The sequence below is a fragment of the Cebus imitator genome, unplaced genomic scaffold, assembly GCF_001604975.1.
Source record: "Cebus imitator isolate Cc_AM_T3 unplaced genomic scaffold, Cebus_imitator-1.0 Scaffold6, whole genome shotgun sequence".
NCBI lineage: Eukaryota > Metazoa > Chordata > Mammalia > Primates > Cebidae > Cebus > Cebus imitator.
The window spans coordinates 14,025,575-14,032,378 of record NW_016107321.1 but is presented as its reverse complement, the minus strand read 5'-3'; the positions used below and the strand labels follow the sequence as shown (position 1 = coordinate 14,032,378).

Here is a 6,804-nt window from a genome sequence, read left to right as displayed (position 1 = left end):
CGTGATCTACCCGCCTCAGCCTCCCAAAGTGTTGGGATTACAGGTATGAGCCACCACACCTGACCGGAAAATTCTTATAATGTTTGCTGTAATATCTCAAATATATTGTAGTGGCCGAGCACGGTGGCTTACGCCTGTAATCCCAACACTTTGGGAAGCCAAGGCAGCTGAATCACCTGAGATCAGGAGTTCAAGACCAGCCTGGTCAACATGGTGAAACCCACCTGTCTCTATTAAAAATATAAAAATTAGCCAGGCATGGTGGTAGGCACCTGAAATCGCAGCTACTCGGGAGGCTAAGGCAGGAGAATCACTTGAACCCAGGAGGTAGAGGTTGCAGGGAACTGAGATTTCGCAACCGCACTCTAGCCTGGATGACAGAGTGAGACTCTGTCTCAAAAAATAAAAATAAATAAAATATATTGTCTGTTGGCTGGCCTTTATAAAAAAGTGAGTTTTTAATTATAATGAACTTTATAAATGCTTTTCATTGTGGGAAGACACACTTAAAACTTACTGTAACCATTTTTAAGTGTCTAATTCAGTGGCATTTAGTATACCCACAACATTACCCAACTGTGGCCACTGTCTATTTCCAGAATGTTTTCATCATCCCATCACAGAAACTCTGTACCCGTTAAACACTAACTCCCCATTCCCCTCTCCCCAGCCCCTGGCCACCTCCAGTCTACTTTCTGTCTCTCTGAAAGTGCCTGCTCTATATCCTTCATGTAAGCGAAACCTTACAGTATTTGTCCTTTTGTGTCTGGCTTATTTCACTTGGCGTGTTTTCAGGGTTCATTCATGTTGCAACATGTATCAGGATTTAACTGATTAGAACGGCCTTTTAATACTTAGGGAAGATTCCGTTAACAATAACTGATCCCTAACCAAGGTGAGATGACACTTTATAAAAAGAAAGAATCCTCCTTACTCTGTAAGGGGAGGAGGTCTTATGAAAATAATGCAGACATCATGACAAATTGCCAGCTTCCATCCAACCCAAAGCAAAAGTGAATGTTAAGATTCTTCGTTTTAGTCCAGGCATGGCGGCTTACGCCTGTAATCCCAGCACTTTGGGAGGCAGAGGCAGGCGGATCACTTAAGCTCAGGTGTTTGAGACCAGCCTGGGCAACATGGCGAAACCTTGTCTCTACAAAAAAATACAAAAATTTGCCAGGCATGATGGCACCTGCCTATAGTCCCAGCTACTTGAGAGGCTGAGGTGGGAGGATGGCTTGAGCCCAGGAGGTGGAGGCTGCAGTGAGCTGTGATTGTGCCACTGCACTTTAGGCTGGGCAACAGAGCCAGAGCCTGTCTCAAAAATATAAAAGTTTTTATACAAGATTCTTTGTTTTGTTAAACTGATAAAAAACAATTCCTAATGACCAACACCCCTCAAACCCACCCCATAAAGTAGGCCACTTTAAAAATGCAGAGAGCCTGCTGTTTCAAATGGCGGAATCTCACTGGGGCAGAATCACCCTTGAAGGACGTTGTGGTGGGGGGTGGGAGATGGCGTGTGTGTTGTGGGAGGCAGGGGGAGCCATCCATTTATACTTGAAAATACTTTCTTTTGAAAAAAGACTTTCTCTCTACGGATCTACAAGAAGTGTTACAAGTGTCCCTTCGGTTTCATAATGGGGCTTACAGTGATGCCCTTAACCTTTCAGAGAACCCGAAGTGGGTGCCTCATAAGGAGGGGACCTGCCGAGCTGCTGCCCAGCAGCAGCTGACCATAAATACAGAACTGCTGAAAAGACTGCTGCTTTTGTCTGGTTTTCCGTAAAGCTGTGGATAAATCACTCAACCCAGGGGTCTGTTTATGGCCTCGTAAATGCTGTTCCAAATGCAAATGCATAGAGAGAAAAGGGTGAGAGTTAATCTACTTTTGATTGGAGAAGCATTTCTTTTCTTGTGCAAAGGCGGGAGTGAGGTGGGTGGGAAGAGAGTTAAAAACGCAATGCATAGCTGAGGGACCTTTGTCATCTTCAAGAGGTGGTGGTGTAAAAATGCTGTTGCTGCCACAAAGGCAGGGAGCCGGGGAGGAATGTTGGGCTGGGTTAAGATTCTGTACAGCCCTGGCCTCTTAGCTGGAGAGGGAGCAGCCAGGGCTCCATTAACCCTTGCCTTCCCGGGCTCTGCACATTGCTCATGTTTCTGGGAATTCACTCTGTGAGATCGCTGGGTCTACACACATTCCATGCTGGGAAAGCTAAAGCACAGCACCTGCTAAGTGTTCATATCAGTTTCAGGGAGAGAAGGAGCCACAAAGATATTTTTATAGCACTACATGATGATGACCGTATGCTTCCTTTATCATGAGTTACAAAGACTCGGAGCACCTGACCCAGACGGGGCAAAAGGGTAAGAGAAGCATTCCTGTGAAGAACCCTGAAGGGTGAATGAGCCAGGTGGGGGTGAGCAGGAGAGCCAATCCTGGCATTGGGGAAAGATAGATAATAATAGACTCGCATGGCTGGGTGCAGTGGCTCACACCTGTAATCCTAGCACTTTAGGAGGCCGAGATGGGTGGATCAAGAGGTCAGGAGTTCGAGACCAGCCTGACCAACATGGTGAAACCCCGTCTCTACTAAAAATACAAAAAATTAGCCGGACGTGGTGCTGCACACCTGTAATCCCAGCTACTTAGGAGGCTGAGGCAGGAGAATTGCTTGAACCTAGAAGGCGGAGGTTGCAGTGAGCCAAGATCACGCCACTATACTCCAGCCTGGGCATCTCAATAAAAATAATAATATTAGAAACAGCATGAGAGAGCAGGAGACAGGGACGTTCTTTATAGAGCAATGAGTAAGTGCCTGTGTTGGTGGAGGTGAGGGAGTGAGGCAGAGCAAGAAAGCCGTCCAAGATGAACCCAGGAAGTTAGGGAGGGATTTATGAGTCACTGAAGGAGTTTACCCAGGAGGCATGACACCAAATTTGAGCTTTAGAAAATCATGCTAGATAAACTTGAAAAGTTGTGGGGAATCAGACCAACAGTAGAGAGCTGGGTTAGGATGTACTTGCAATAGTCCAGGTGAGAGATGAGAACAAGGTCAAGGCAGTGATGAGAGAGAGGACAAGTCAGTTTCAAAAGAGAAATAGGTGCGAGTGGAGATGCAGGATTTATTGTCTGGATAGTCATAGCAAGCGGGCAAGGGTCTGGAAACTTTTAGATGGCAACTTTTAGATGACCCATTTTTTGAGATGGGGTCTTGCTCTGACATCCAGGCTGTAGTGCAGTGGTGTGATCATACCTCACTGCAGCCTTGATGTCCTGGGCTCAAGCGACCCTTCCACCCTACCCTCCCAAGTAGCTGGGACTATAGGTGCATGCCACCATGCCTGGCTAATTTTTAAATTTTTTTTGTGGAGACAGGTCTCACTTTGTTGCCCAGGCTGGTTTTGAACTCCTGGCCTCAAGCAATCCTTCCGCCTAGACCTCAGAAAGTGCTAGGATTTCAGGCATAAGCCACTGAGTCTGGCCAGCATCCAGGACTTTATTGATTGATTGATTGATTGATTGACTGAGACAGAGTCTTGCTCTGTTGCCCAGGCTGGAGTGCAGTGGCGCAGTCTCAGCTCACTGCAACCTCCGCCTCCCAGGTTCAAGCGATTCTCCTGCCTCAGCCTGCTGAGTAGCCGGTACTACAGACACCCACCATCACGCCCAGCTAATTTTTGTATTTTAATAGAGACGGGGTTTCACCATACTGGCCAGGCTGGTCTCGAACTCCTGACCTTCTGATCCGCCTGCCTTGGCCTCCCAAAGTGCTGAGATTACCGGCATGAGCCACCACGCGTAGCCGGCATCCAGGCCTTTTTATACACGTGTCTCCTTTGACAATAATCTTCAGACTGTCTGCCAGCATTGATGGTTAATAATGAGCTGCATAAGTAAATGAGCCTTCCTATGGGACTGTTATTGCCAGGGGCAGAGAAAGGTGGGGGAAGAATGTTTGTATATGATTTATCAGCATATAGAGTTCATTTACTTTTGAACCCAGAGAGGCTCCAATCTGACCTACCTTGCTGCTCTGGGAGGGAACCTGGGACATGGCCTCATAGCAGCTGCTGACACCTGCACCTGTGTGCCGAGCTCCCTTGACTGGACCATGCGTGTGGTTTAACCGCTGGAATGATGAGGAGGCACTGGCGGTTATATTCTTTCTGCGTAACACTGAAGCGGTGGAGCCTCAGCAAGGAGGTAACTCACCCAGGGTCTGATTTCTAGACCCAGGCTGCCTGATCTTGAGGCTGATACATTTCCCACCTCACTGCCTCTGCAGCCAGCCCTGCAGCTGAGGCCTTCATGCTGCATCTGGCAGTGCCTTGCCCTGTCCTCAGATCTCCTGTCCTGGGAAAGCAAACTTCCTTTCCCAGGACAGTACATTTAATTTTTTTATTAAAGATTTAATTTTTAATAAAAAAGATTTACTTTTTCTATCTTGTAGTAGATAGAAACTGCATTTTTTTTTTTTTACAAGAAAAAGCAGAGGGCACTTCTGTTCAGATGGTAAAATTGCTGCCGTGGAAATTCGTAGCATCGCTTGAAAAATCACTTACGGAAACTTCATCCCTAAGAATCCACTCCCTTAAATTGAAGATGGGAGGAAATTTTCCCCATGTCACCTTTTTCACCCTGTGGGCACTAATTAGAACCAGTCCTTGAGGACAGTATGACAGAAGGAAATCTTCTGCACCTCCCCACCCCAGGCTCTTTGACAAAGTCCAGTTTCTGGGGAGCCTCCCATCACTTTGGCTCCCGTGCCTTGCTGACACCCTCCACCGCCTGCATGCGCCTCTTCCTCTGCCTGCAGATCCTCAAGCCTGCGACCGTTTCTCTATCAATATATAAATTCTGGTTAAGATTTTTCTGTGATGAGATCAACAACAATATAGTGAGCAAGGCAAATATATCCTAAGGGCTCTTCATTGTTTTTGGTACAATGAACGGAATAGCTTAGCCATACGGTTCCATATTTAGCAGCTGATTACCTAATGCCGCCAGGGCGTGATCACATTCATCTGCCTTGACAAACCACTCATAAGGAGGTCCGTCCTTGTGTAGATTCTTTATTTTAATATATACAACTGCGTTGCATTGCAGTTTTCAAGTAGAATAGCTTGACTTTGAGGGTCATTACCGATTGCGTGACTCCGGAGATGAGAAGTTGAGCTCACCATGTCTTCCAGCCTTTCCCGGTTAATATTGTCCAGGTAACCCCTGCCTTTTTTTAGTTTCAATTCGATTCAGGGTTACAGTTTCAAGGCATTTGGCATGAATAAGTCAAGGCTTTTGTCTTTAAGGCCTTGTTTCTTATCCACCAAATGAACGCTTTTTGAGGACCTACAATATACAGATCAGTTCCTGTGAGATAATCTGTACTACTATTCCTGTCTCAGTAAAATTAGATGGGCAAGCACTCCAATTTATTACATAAGTCATATAGGTAATTATTGTCCGATGCTTGTTTAAGTAAATGATCATTGACAATGTGTACGTAGAAAAACTGTACCTGGTTGGTTTGATTGTTTGTTTCAAGATGGAGCCTTGCTCTGCTGCCCAACCTGGAGTGCAGTGGCACGATCTTAGCTCACAGTAACCTCCGCCTCTCAGTTTCAAGTGATTCTCCTGCCTTAGCCTCCTGAGTAGCTGGGATTACAGGTGCACACCACCATGCCCAGCAATTATTATTTTTTTATTTTTAGTAGAGACAGGGTTTCGCCATGTTGGCCAGGCTTGTCTTGAACTCCTGACTTCAGGTGATCCACCTGCCTTGGCCTCCCAAAGTGTTGGGATTACAGGCGTGAGCCACCACGCTCGGCCTGCTGTACCTGTTTTAATGTACTATTACTTGGTGTCCTTATATCAAAATTTCTTATTCACTAGAATTAAGAGTCCTCGGGTGAAGTGTGGGTTGTTATTTGATTTGTGAACAGGAAATGTTTTTCCTGCAGAAATCAATTGGCATTTTGATGTTTGGTAAAGGCTGTTAAGCTGTCAGTGAATTAAAGTGGTATGCAGAACTCATGCATGACATGAGAACAGCCCTGATAAAAACCCAGATTGTCTGTGGTGCGCACAAGTGTGTGTGTCAGAAGTTACTCTAAGAAGCTTCTTCCTCGCCCACACCAAGTGTCAGAACACCTTCCACAATCACCCAGCCACAGTGATAGGGATGCTTTTTTCTTCTTCTTCAACATTTACGTTCTGAGGTACATGTGCTGGATGTGCAGTTTTGCTTCGTAGGTAAACATGTGCCATGGTGGTTTGCTGCACAGATCAACCCTTCACTTAGGTATTAAGCCCAATATTCATTAGCTTTTCTTCCAGATGCTCTCCCTCTCCCCGCCCCCTCCCAACAGGCCCCAGTGTGTGATGTCTCCCTCCCTGTGTCCATGTGTTCTTATTGTTCAGCTCCCACTTAGAAGTGAGAACATTCGGTGTTTGCTTTTCCATTCCTGCATTAGTTTGCTGAGGATAATGGTTTCCTGCTGCATCTGCGATCTTGTTCCTTTTTACGGCTGCATATGGTTCCATGGTGTATATGTGCCACATTTATCGAGTCTATTATTGATGGGCATTTGGGTTGATTCCACGTCTTTGCTATCGTGAATAGTTCTGCATTGAACATACGTATGCATGTATCTTTATAATAGAAGGATTTATATTTCTTTGCAGTAATGGGATTGCTGAGTCAAATGGTATTTCTGCCTTTAGGTCTTTGAGGAATCACTGCAATGGTTGAACTGATTTATCCCATCAACAGTGTAAAAGTGTTCCTTTTTCTCTACAACCTT

The 6,804-nt window shown here is 45.7% G+C and overlaps 1 protein-coding gene across 1 annotated transcript in view; it reads left to right on the top strand.

Annotated features, from left to right (window-relative positions):
- Window positions 1–6,804, top strand: part of PLEKHG1 (pleckstrin homology and RhoGEF domain containing G1) — a 164,136-nt gene that overhangs the window by 63,494 nt on the left and 93,838 nt on the right. The gene's annotated exons all lie outside the window — the stretch shown is intronic.